The sequence below is a fragment of the Ambystoma mexicanum genome, chromosome 3p (genome assembly GCF_040938575.1).
Source record: "Ambystoma mexicanum isolate Mex_15411 chromosome 3p, UKY_AmexF1_1, whole genome shotgun sequence".
In the NCBI taxonomy this organism is placed as follows: domain Eukaryota; kingdom Metazoa; phylum Chordata; class Amphibia; order Caudata; family Ambystomatidae; genus Ambystoma; species Ambystoma mexicanum.
The window spans coordinates 417,569,853-417,582,374 of NC_090925.1; positions in this window are offsets into that span (position 1 = coordinate 417,569,853).

The following is a 12,522-nucleotide window of genomic DNA, read 5'->3' on the forward strand; positions in this document are numbered from 1 at the left end:
AAACACCCTCACTTGGCTGCGGGCCAATGATCCTCACGACTAACCCTGCCATCTAATCTGATCATGCCAGTGCTATAACCTGACTACCATGCACAGCCTTAAATATGTAAATATGTAAATGCAACCGAACTGCCCCTATGCACAGCACTAATTATGTAAATTTGTAAGCTTTCGCTCAATTATATGTATATATGCACATCCCACACAATGTAACTGTAAATGTAATGCTCTCTTTCTCATGCCTATCTTATTCTGTAACCAAGTTTTTATGTAATCCTATCTTCCTGACCTCTGTTGCGCCCTGTTACCTCTGGGTTTTGCGCGCTATACTAAATAAATAAACAAACAAACAAACAAACAAACATATACCTCGGCTCCTTCGAAGACTTCAGTAAAGTACTCTGCGGGTTGCCCTTTGCATTCACTTTTCTGGAGTTGCACTGAATTACTTTCACAGTGAGCTGAAGGTAGTGTGACAAGGCAGTGTGCAGTTGCCATACACGATTACAGACGGGCTCCAAAAGGGGGAATCTTTAGCAATCGCATGCATGGCAAAACCCTCCCATTTCACCTCGGAGATGCTCCTTCCTGTTTTCCGTATGCATTTTGGGGCTTGTGGTTTTGCTTTTCTCGTTTTAGATCCAGGACTACAAGTTCCAAAATGCAGTGGAAACAAATCAGAACTGGATAACGTTTCATGAACGCCATAGGGTGCGGTGGTATGTAAGCAGTAGAACATATCAAGAGATGCAACACACATACATGCACTCAATCAGATCTCTGTGCATCTTCCAGTCAGGAAATCATCTCCCCAATACGAATTATTCATGTTTAAAATCACAGCTGCGAATCTTTAAAAGGTGACATCTGAAGAGCATTTCAAAATCGTTTTCAATACCGAATTAAAACAAATCCTGTCATTGCATAAATGGGGTGGGGAAGTGACACCAAGATGATGGACACCAACTACCAGTAAGCCTTTAAAGTGTGCTTCCTTCAGTGCTTGACATTCTGCATTCCAACAAAGTGTGCGACAAACACATGACCTGTAATTGGTTGTTTATAACTTGCGTAATAAGTGCAGACCCGGGGATCGAACCTGTGTTGTTTCGCCGTCGTTTTGCTTTGAAGGTGAGCGCGTTGCCCCTGAGCTATACTTCCGGGACCAACGAAGAAAAACAAAAACTGCCAGACGAAGGAAATACATCCATATTTTTCACACCTGCGACCTGTCACTCTGTACTACAGCTGCAGAATTATGGGTTGCAGTCTTGCTGCATTTTCAGAACAGACACACTGTGTCTCTTCTGGTCTACCTGAGATGTTGCGGGCTCTGGAAGATCTGTTTCTTTTCGCCGCTACATGGCACAGCTCTTGTGACCCCTGTGTGATCCAGGGGTCGCAAGGACTGAAGCAGGGGTACCAAAAAGGCAACCATGGGTAGCAATTGCTGCCCCTGTCGACCCTCAGATGATGGCCATTTGTAACCTCAATATAGTCGTCTCTGCATTTGTTTGCGACCCCTATATGCCATCAATGGAAAATGCCAACATCCGCTATGATGGAATTGATGTCTTCCGAGCAGATGCAGTGTATTTCACTACTCATGGCAATGAGCATTTCCTTGTGATCAAGAAAACAAATAGACAATGCCGCTTCTGCAAGGAAGATGCTCAGAGTGAAACATTATACCATATCATTATGGATTGTATTGCCCTGAAAGACTACAGACAACAATGTGCCTCAATACTAACAAAGACAAGCTTGGCACTATATCCCGACGAAAGATGGTCACGCCTTATGATGGGAGGTGACAAAAAAATAGATTTTTTTAGAGTTACCCAATTCTGGTTAAAGTTAATGGACTTTTAATTTGGATGAACAAGACAATCAGAACCCTGTATGACGAGTGAATGGGTGTAACTGCCAATTACTCCGGTTTGTGTAACATTGGAAAAGAAGACTGATGTCAAATAATGAAAAAGGGTTTTTTTTTAAATAAAACGATCTCATTAAAAGAAAATGATATATATAATATTGTGCAAAGCAAACGGAGTGAAAAAGAACTGTCCCTTTTTAAAGGGTACGCTACATAGGCGAGAGTTTTTGTATTGCTGATTTATATAGAGAGAGGGAGAGCGAGAGAGAAAGTGTGTTGCTCCAAAAGAAAGTAAGTTCATACCTTAACCTTAATTAAGATAACAGAGTGATTTATTTGCTTATGTCACCAATTCCCCACTTACATGTGCCTCCTGGGGTTCCCTTTGTCTTTAGCTGTGCCTATCTGTGTACCTGATGTGTAGTTTTGCTCAGGCAGGCGGGCATTAGAGGTTGTACCCCTCCCACACATTGAAGTCTTCAAGGTCTGAACAGTACACTGTGTTAGCTGGGGCAGGAGTCAGTGGAACGGAAGACAGACACAGTTTACCCCGTTAGCGGGCTCTCAGGAAGGCAGGAGGGGGTGAGATAGTGTCAGTCATGGTGGGTCCAGGCCAGTTGAAACGCTATATGTCATGCCGGCCACTTTGCAATATCAGTGGTGGCACGCTCATCGACACGTCAGGTTCGGGCCTCTAGAAGGCGGAAGAGAGGAAGCACAACCAGTCATGTGTGGCATGTTAGGCTGTGTCAAATACCATAACGGGACTGTGTTACATCACATATGAAAGGGTGGGGTTTGACTTGAGACAAGGGGCCTCATAGGTCTGTGGGAAGATTTTAGACTGGGGCATTTTGAGGGCAAATGGGGCTTAGTTGGAGGGCATGTGGCCACAGATCATTGCCTTAAATAGGCTGGTGAGGCTGGTGCCGTGTCAGTTGGTTGCCTGTGAACAGCTTTGTATAAAAGTATTGAAAGTCTCCACTTTGAATGTTATAATCCCTGCATCCCTGTGGATGGAAACAGTGAGAGGCTGTTAGTTGGGATAGTGAAACCGCAATGTCTGTTCAAGACCCCTGTCAGTGTATTGAAAATGAACCTTACCAAGGTAGGAGTTGCCCCCCCAAAAAATCCTTCAAACTGGGGGAAGGAATTAAATGACACCAACAAAACCGAGAGGTTGAAGGGTCTATATAATAAATAAACTGTATGGTGTAATGAATGTCAGATGCCATAAAGAGAGATATCCATTAATTAAGTAATCACATGTGGCAGCAACAGGGGAGGGATAATAGGAACAGTACACTTATTGATTCATGTTACAAACACATTGCACAATGAATAAATATAAAAATCACAGCATAAGCGGTGTAACAATAAATATAAGACAAACATGAAACACAGGTACAAATTCTCTGATGCTATGGGTCTATGGACAGAACTAGGTGATCATTAATTTGCCCAACGAGGACTAACAATATGGGTTTATAATTACCTTCATGCTCTTATGGGATTGTTCATGTATTTCATTACCCATATGAACTGAAGCACTTTGATGCACTTATGCACTTTTTTGCTAGGAGAATGTTTATCTTAAAGACGGCTGCCCTTTTCGAGAGCACTTGGTTCCTTCTTTAATCTTGGCCTCGACAGCCCAGCAACTCCTTCTTGCAAAGGGTGTCCCTCCTTCAGGGGTCCCGTCGAGTAAAGCCAACAAACTCTGACACTTTGCCTGCCAAGGCACCGAAGGTACTGTGATGAGGAAGAGCGTCTTTCAGCCTCATGAGTCGTCCAAGGGTCCCAGAGTCCCCGAGTCATCTTGGATCCTGTTATCCCGTGGCATCTCTGGTACATTGGGGGGGGGGTTGAACCTGAAAAAAGAAAGCAGAGCATTATTGAACATTTTTGGACTGGGCTGTAAAAGACAAGATAAGGTACTCCCTAACTTTTACATTACAGGTAGCCTTGGTGAGGGGATCCTCACCCAGTATTTTAGACTTTAGACTGGGGCATTTTCAGTTTCGCTTAAGTAAACTGCATATGTTCTGAAACTAACTTGCCTTTTCCCCTTAATCTATGAAAGTACACCTTACTTAAAAATTCACATTCCTATTTAAAGCTATCCTTAGTTGGTGCATTATTACTGAATTTAAGTCTAGTGTGGTATCACATAGAGTGTATATATTGTTGACATTTTTAAACAGTGTTGCCAAAGTACAAAATGTGTTATTTATCTGTATGTGGTTAGTAACAACCTTATTTATTGTAATGAAGCAGTGTTATCACCTAACATAGTGCGTGGACATTCTTATGTGGGGGCTTGGGGAAACACTGAACTTAAGAACCAGTCTGCATCACCTCCTGAGAGCTTAAGCCTGCCTGCTCGTCCAACGTTACCAAATTGAGAGCCTTGGCCAGGGATGCTCTGTGCATCTGTACTTCTGCCCCTCTATATGGTTGTTAAGTCCCTGAGAAACACAGGGTTAAATCCAAGCTAATCTCGTGCAATTTTAAGATTACTTATACCACACGCAATATTCATTGAAAAATTCATTTTATTGTTGGAGCATTTTATGCCCAGAGTAAAAAAGGCTCGCAAGGGCCTATATATGTAAAAACCAAAAACTGTGCTAATCACTTACACTCTAACTGGTGTCTTCACACCAAACCTTTCATAATGACAAAATACATAGAGAAAGGAAAAAATGGGAAAAACCAATATGTAATACTGTAAATATAGACGTATATAATCAAACAGAGGGATCAGGCATATTTGATCCTACCAACAATAATGTGTACCTCATAGGTTTAACAGGAGCGGTTGATCATTCGTGTGATCCTATATTTCATTTATTAACCACTCTATTTTGTTTGGCCACGTCGATGTAGGGCAAAAGGGGTTAATTTATACACACCTTAAGGTAGGGGTAGTCGACCTATTATCCTTTGCTTTTGCTCAATAGCCTCCCATTGATAGTGTCGTCCCCCCGAGAACAAAAAACAGGGAGTACCCATTTTTGAAATACCTCTATAAGGTTGTGACAGATACACCCCTCCAGTCTTTCCAATCACACTGAAATTTCAAAGAGATGACATAAATTACAAAAATTACACTTGGTAGGACTCATTTTGTTCACCACAGAAGGCTGGAAGCCAGAGTTAGCAATGCCGAGATTCTGGCTTAGAACCTACATGACCTACACATATCTCTGGACCAGGAGCGTTACCTGCAGGGCTATCACCCCTGTAGAATTTGTATTTGCATGTGTATTAATATTTATTAGGAACAGTAATAGGTTATGACAGAAACGTTATACATACGAACAGTCTACGTATCAGAGGAATCACACCAAAGTGGATGCTTTACAAAGTGAGGGGAGTGAGAGGTAGGTGCAAATCCAGGTTTTGAATGGTGAGAGTAGTACATATAATGGAGGCAGAAGTGACGAGCAAGAGCATGCACTGATGGTGTAGGAATCTATGTGCACAAAGAGGAAATCATCCGTTTAGAGTAGAGCTATGCAATAATCAGAGAATGTACATGTTTACAGTCCATGATGGCAAGTATGTGTAGGGAAGTTGAAGTCGAGGGAGGGGCCTGCAATGTTACAGAGGCAACAGGAAGTAGGCGGCAGAGGAAAGGGGAAGAGGAGGAAGGCAGCAGCAAGGATTTGAGGTGAGAAGGGAGCAGAGTTGTTAGAAATGGCGACTCAATGCTGAGAAGGATTTGTTTATGCGTATGTTTAGGAGTAGACATTGAGGTGATGCCCTTGATCCCAAGGGAAAGGAAATTCCAGTGATGGGGTGCTCCGAGCAAGAGGATCGAAGGGTGGTGGGTGCTGGCTGTAGTGGCGGAAAGGGGAACAACTAAACTGAGCTGGGAGCTGGAGCAGGTGGTGCGAAGAGGGGAGTAGAGAGGGATTATAAAAGCAGGATAGGGGAGAGCAAGGTCAGGAAGAGAAACCAGAAGAGGGCCTATGAGTATAAAGGCTCAGGTTGAGTAGGAACATATATTATGCAAGAATGTGTGAGTTGCAAACTTTAAGACGTTGTTTAAGAGGGTGAATGAACAGGATGGTAGCAACGAGGAAACAAGAACACTGGTCAAGAGTATGGAGGACTCGAGAAGAATACGTTTTAGTGACATGAAAGTTGATGTGAGGACAGATTTTCTGAATATTGAGGAGATTGAGGTGAGCCGCTGTACGAGAAGGGGAAATTCATTGGTTAAGTTTGAGGTCACTTTCATAGAGAACCTCCAGGATGCAGGCCTTAGGGGCAGGAGAGATGGGGCCCAGGGAAGGATATAGGAGGGGGGAGAAGTGAAGGAAAGGAGTTTTACAGGACCGAATGTGAATGAGGTCAGATTCTCAGGAATTTAGCATAAGAGAGTAAAGTGCTATCCAGTGAGGAATGACAGCTAGAAAGTTGGAAATGTGAGCCAAGATGTCCAGGTTCAGGCAGGAAGTGTGAAGATGATTTGGGTGTCATCTGTAAACTGATGGTAATAGAACTGGCACAGGCTTAACATTGGTAGACACATGCTTAACAAAAAGACGTATTAAGGGCTGTGGTCAAATTGATCCAAAATAGCACACCTGTAGGGTTTGAACTGCTAAATGAAAGTTTTCAGGATGTGGGTAGTGGTTCAGGACAGCTTAACAAAGGACAGTAATTACTGGTGGGATACCGGCGAAACTGTCTTACTGTTTCCACTGCCCGATATCCCGCTAGTACCAGGATATTAAGGGCAGCGGGGATGCCAGTAAATTCCCATCCCATGGAGTCACAAAGAACTACATGGGATGGGATTGCCGGAATTACCGTAGTATCTGTGCCAGTGAATCTGGCAATTATTTGACGGTAGAGGCCTGAACTCCCAGCAGGTCAGGCCTGCCAGTAGTTCACTGCCCCTACTGACAAACTTGTATTTCCCCAGTCCAGAAACAATGCTGGTGTCAGAATTGTCAGCATTTTCTCCAGACCGGGGAAGTTATAATGAGGCCCCAGTGAGATTATAGTCAAAGGTTTAAGGGGTTCCCACAGTTTTTCATCTTGTCTTCTTGGCATCTCTTCCCCATGGTTTTCAGTTACAGGGTTAAGGGGATCCCACACCCTTCATCTATTCTGGCCTTGGGTCTCTTGTCTGTGAGTTTGAGTCCCAAGCTCAATGGTTTCCTGAACTCTTCTATCTTCCACGAGGAGGAGCCTTCTCCCAGGTCTCAGCTCTAGATTGGAGCCTGTACTTGTACTCTATAGGTGGGGTTGTTGGTGGATGGCCATCCAGCAAGGATCAGAGCCACAACATGGTAGGGGATTTTGTTAGAGTCTTGGCAGGCTTTTATGCCTCTTACTGCTGACCGTTCACCCAGAGTCCTGGTCCTCCAGCCACCTATTACAATCTCCCTGATTGTCTGACCTCAAATCGTGGTTCTACAGGGCTTTGCCATAGACCCTCCTCTTTCTGTGTCTTGGTCCTAAGCTTCTCCTGCCTCTTTGTGGGTGTTGCCTCTCCCGCCTCTACCTGCACTTCTTGGAATCCCTTCCTTCTTCAGCTCCTTAATGTTCCTCCTCTCCTCTTCACTTCCTACTTCCACCTCCTCCTTAACCCCCTTATTGTCCCACCACTCCGCCTTTATACTTCCCTCAACCACTGTCTCCATTTCCTTCTAGATGTTGCTCCACTTCTCTGCCTCTACAACTCTTCCACAAATGTCCCACCTCGTTCTGCTATATCTCTCTCTCATTTCTTATTCACCTCACATCAGTGTTTTCTGGCTCTAACAGTCTACTTTCCTTCCCACCTTCTTCAGCTTGGGCACTGTCTACACCCCTTTGTGCATCTATCATATAACAATCCAGGTCTCCAACTCTCTACTACCTCTCCCGCCTTCTTCACCCCTTTGGGGGCCTCACCTGTAACAGGCATGTTTCTCCAGTTCTCTACTGTTTGTCACACTATCTCCATCCATGTGGGCACTTTCCTCCTTCCAATCCCTCATTTCAACTATCCCTGCCACCTTCTTTACCCATTTAGACACCATCATTTTTCTACTCCTCTGGATCATTTGCAACCTTCCGGGCCTTTCTCTGCCCACCCTGGGGTCTTTCTCCTTCCAGCCCATTGGGTCTCTTAATGCCTCAACCCTGGTGTCTGTTATTCCTCACCCGCCTGTGATTTTTCTGCACCTTCTCTTGGTTCCTCATATCCCACCCTTCCTGGCCTCCCCCTCAACCTTCTGTTTTCTGCCTGCTGCTCTACACAGGCTCCAGGGGCTCTATTTCAGTTTCCTGTCTCTAGTTCTTGCGCTATCTCCTTCTGTTCACTTCTCTATCCAACTCCTAATGAGTTATTTCTCCTGAATCTGCCTAAAGTCTGGCGCAGACCCTGTATATTATAGGGCACTGGCTCTGAAACCAACCACTCTCTGTAAAGTGGTCTCAGTTGTACAGGCCTGGTATGGGGAACTTAGGATTCATAGTCCTTTGGGCCTGGGTGGGTCTTTATCGTCTGCAGGACTACAGCTTCAAGAACTGTGTCAGCCATCTTGGAGCGCCTTACTCACTTCTCCTACTTAGGCTGCTGGTATAGGGGTTAGCTGGCAGGACCACCTATGGTCATGGCTCACAGCCCTGAGGTGAGCTTTGGGGTTTACTCCTTCCTTGGGTGGTCTTCTCTCCACCTTCCACATCCAGGTAATGCCCTTGGGTTGAACTCCCTTAGCCTAGTCTTGGGTGCATCAGCGTGGAAGTTTTGGGAAATGACTCAGTGACTATCTCTCGACTTTCCTATCCTAGATAAGGTTCCTCTTTCCCCCCCCCCCCCTTAGGGTTTTATGAGATTCCAAAGGAGGAGCCAAGCGTGCTGATGCTATTGGTTTTTCAGGACTGGCGTTTCTCAATTCTTAAAAGTGGCAGGAAGGCCATTGGTTGCAAGGCAATGAGTCGCTGCCTTTCCTGTGTGGTATGATGTGGGGAGAAGATCCTTCCTTTGCCACCCCGGGACCAGCATCACTTGGCTTACGGTGGCACCCCACCATCCATCAGAAATGTCCAGCAGGGGGCTTCATCACAGAACTCAGAAAAAGAAGAAGTGAGCGAAGTAAGGAGGTACATTGAGTGAAGAAATGAAGTAGGGTAATAGCAAAGTCAAGAGAGTTCTAGGAGATGGAAAGGGGACTGTCAGCAAGGTACCAGACACTCTAGTTGAGTGTTTCATGGGGAATGCTAAGGCCAGAGAGAGTTCAGAGAAGGAAGGAAGGCAGCAGAGACATCAAGGAGGATGAGAATGGAAAAGAGCATTGGCAAGGTAATGAACAAACACAGTCTCGGGGTATATGTTTTCTATGGAAGCCAGATTGAACGTGCCAACAATCGTGCCAACAATGTCATTGGCCTCTAGGCATCAGTGATACAATTAAATACATCTCATTGAACAACCTTCAAATAATGTCGTAGAAGGGAGATGCAGGGAGAGTTGGCCTTTCACGATCGGGGGAATGAAGGGGTCAAGGGCTTGCTACCTATGTTACTAGGTGCAAATTCAATTCCAAAATCTATGACACACTTCCACCTTTTCCCTCCGTCCCATCTGACCGACCTACCTAGAGTCAAGGGCTTGCAAGAGGTGTTGGCAGTATGGAGGATGGAAGGATATCGAAAGGGGAGTTTGAAGAAACAGACTCTAGGCCAGTATGGCCCTGGAGTGGCGGATTTACTTCCAGCATCATGCTGGAGGTAAATCCTCAAATTTTCTGCCGGAAAATCGGCACAATCGGTGGAAAGCCCCATTGAGTCCTATGGACTTAAAAAAGAATGGGGACTCACACTGCCACCGCCACTTGTAATCCGGCGGTAATACCACCAGACCAAATTGTGCTAACGATAATTCAGTTTGGTGGTATCTGGGCGGATTTACACTCGTAATGAGGGCCTCTAATTCTTGTAATGTGAAAACACAGTTACTACTGCCTACACAAATGGTTCATTTGTCCCCTGCTTTTGGGGCAGTCCTGGCCTTAGCGTGGTTTCTGAGTGTCTCCATTGGTACACCGTAGTATGCCCAGCCCCTCAGAGTCTGGGGCCCGCAGATCTCTGCCTGTGAGCTGCAGTGGTACTGTGCATACCTCCTGCATTTCACTGGGGCTGCAGCAAGTTACTCGAGGAAACTCTCATTTGAGAGGGGCGCAGAATGCCTCGTGACAGCAGGGCGAGCAGGTGCCTTTTTGCGGTATGGTGGAACATCAAAGACGTTCTGTGTTGTGATAGAAATGTGGCGCCCAATATTTCTGAAGACCATTCCACCTCGGACACGCCCTTCCCACTCTGTACAAAAGGGCACCCCAGGCCGTTGGCTGCCTGCCTGTTGCTCCAAGATTAGGGGCCGCTAGTATTTACTATCAAACATGAAATGCGGGTATTGATACAGAAGCGAGCAGAGCCTTTTCCCCACCGCTCCCATTCGGCATGTTTTTTGTCCTTTCCTCTTATCTCCCAGGACCTGCAGGTCCTTTAATCTCCCAGGACCTAAAAGGTATAAAGGTTATGTGAACATGTAAACTCTGGGGCAAGCCAGGAACAGGTGGAGCAGCATTTTTATCCTGCGTCTTTTTTAAGTAAGTGTTTCTATTGGGAGTTGGGTCTGCGTTTTGCTTGCCATGTTTTCATGGGCCAGTTGAAATGACGCTGTGAAGGTGAACTATGCGGTTGGATTGTGCACTCGGTGGCCGCTGTGCAGTGCCCCATTCGCGCGCAGGACCTCTGTCTGCATGAGCTGACTGTGTACGCACAGGCAATAGCCGGGTGCTGCAAGTTACCAATTACTGAATACGAAAGGGGGTTGGTCAGCTTAATTAGGTTTGGGTTCTTGGGTGTCGCTTGCCACATCTATAAGCCAAAACAATTGCATTAGAGTACAGCTAGGGAGGGATGGCACATGAGGCACGTCCTCCACTTTACCTCCAAATATCAGTGGATTTACAGCACAGTAATTCCACTGGCGATACATCCACCAACATTCCCACGGAGTCCTATGGACTCCAAAAATGGGGAATTACTGCCACTTTTAATGACATGGTAACTCCACAGGACTGAGTGTCAGTAACGGTAATTCCCTTTGGCTGTATTTCGGAAGACTACTAATACAAGATGTGGCCTATTCCAATGGTAAATATGCCCGAATAGTACCTAACAAATTACTGTTACTGCCACTTGGTCCGGTGGAATTACAGCCGGATTGCAAGTGGTAGTATGGAGTTATTAGTCCCCATTTATGGAGACCATCAGCGGCAGGCAACAATTCCACCAATTTTGCAGATTTTTGGAAGTAAGGCAGCAGAATTATCTCCAGAATTTTGCTGGAGGTTTTTACGCCGCCTCACCGCCAAAGTAGTAGTACAGCAGTGTGGTGATGCAGCAGCAATGCAGTGGTAACACTGCATAACTGCTGTTTGTTCCTGCACTGTTGTAATTGTAATGAGGCCCATAGTGTTCTTTTCAGTGCAATTGTTTGACATTTTAAAGTAAAGTTTGTTTAATTTAAGAATCAATGGGCCTCATTAAGAGGCGGGCGGAATGGGTTTAACGGCACCGGTAATGGTGCCAGTGCTGTTAAACCCACTTCGCCCTATTACGAGGTTCCCTCGCGGGACCCGGAAAGGACGTCTGGTCAGACCAGACGTCCTTTCCGGGTCCCGCGAGGGGACCAGGGAGCTAACAACGGGCCCGTTAATAACGGGCCCGTTGTTAGATCCCTCCCCATTCCCATTGAGCCCTATGGGGGCTCGAATGGGAATGGGGATGGGTAAATTGAATGAGGAATTACCGGGTCCTCCAAGGTTGGAATGGCCCGGTAATTCCTCATTCAAGGAACCCGGACCCGAGTTTGGAGGCCGCCATGCCGCAAATAGCGTAGCGGCATGGCTACCTCCAAACTCGTAATGAGGCCCAATGTATTTTTAGCAAATTGGTCGGTTTTTAATAAATAGATACTTTTTTAAAGAAGCACATATCTTTTAAGATGCTCTCTTTATTAATGTGAAAATTGTTTTTGTAACAAACCCGTTTTTTTGCCTTTCCCACTGTTCAAAAATTGTAGGCGAAATGGGGATGATTTGCATTTTGCTATTGAAGTGAATTGGTGGCAACAAGAATACTCCACAAGTGGCTTTTGGGTCAAGTAGAATGAGATTGCCATAGTGCTCGGCTCTAAATGCTTTCACAGTGTGGTTTTGAGGCTTGGCGGATTTGCAGTGAGGCACTTGTTTCATGAATCCACCATTTTACTGAATGGCTTGGTACACAAACTTACTAGCTCTGTGTCATAAAAAATAGTAGTAGGGTTCATAAAGCTATGTATAACATAGCACTGCCCTGTAGGACAAAGACAATTTCCTGGAGCAAAAGGCTTGCATTTAGGCTAATTTGCATACCCACAATGCCCTGCTGATGTGGCTCTGAACTGGAGGTGAACTTCCAGTGATGGCTACTAGATGGCGATGTAGCATTTGTGACTTGTCTTACATGGATTATCCTACATTCACATTTCAGGTAAAAGGGTTTTTTCAAGCCATAAAACCCACCACAACATTGTTGATGTAAACATGCACCAATGTTCCAACCACAAGGAAGTCAATATTAAACTG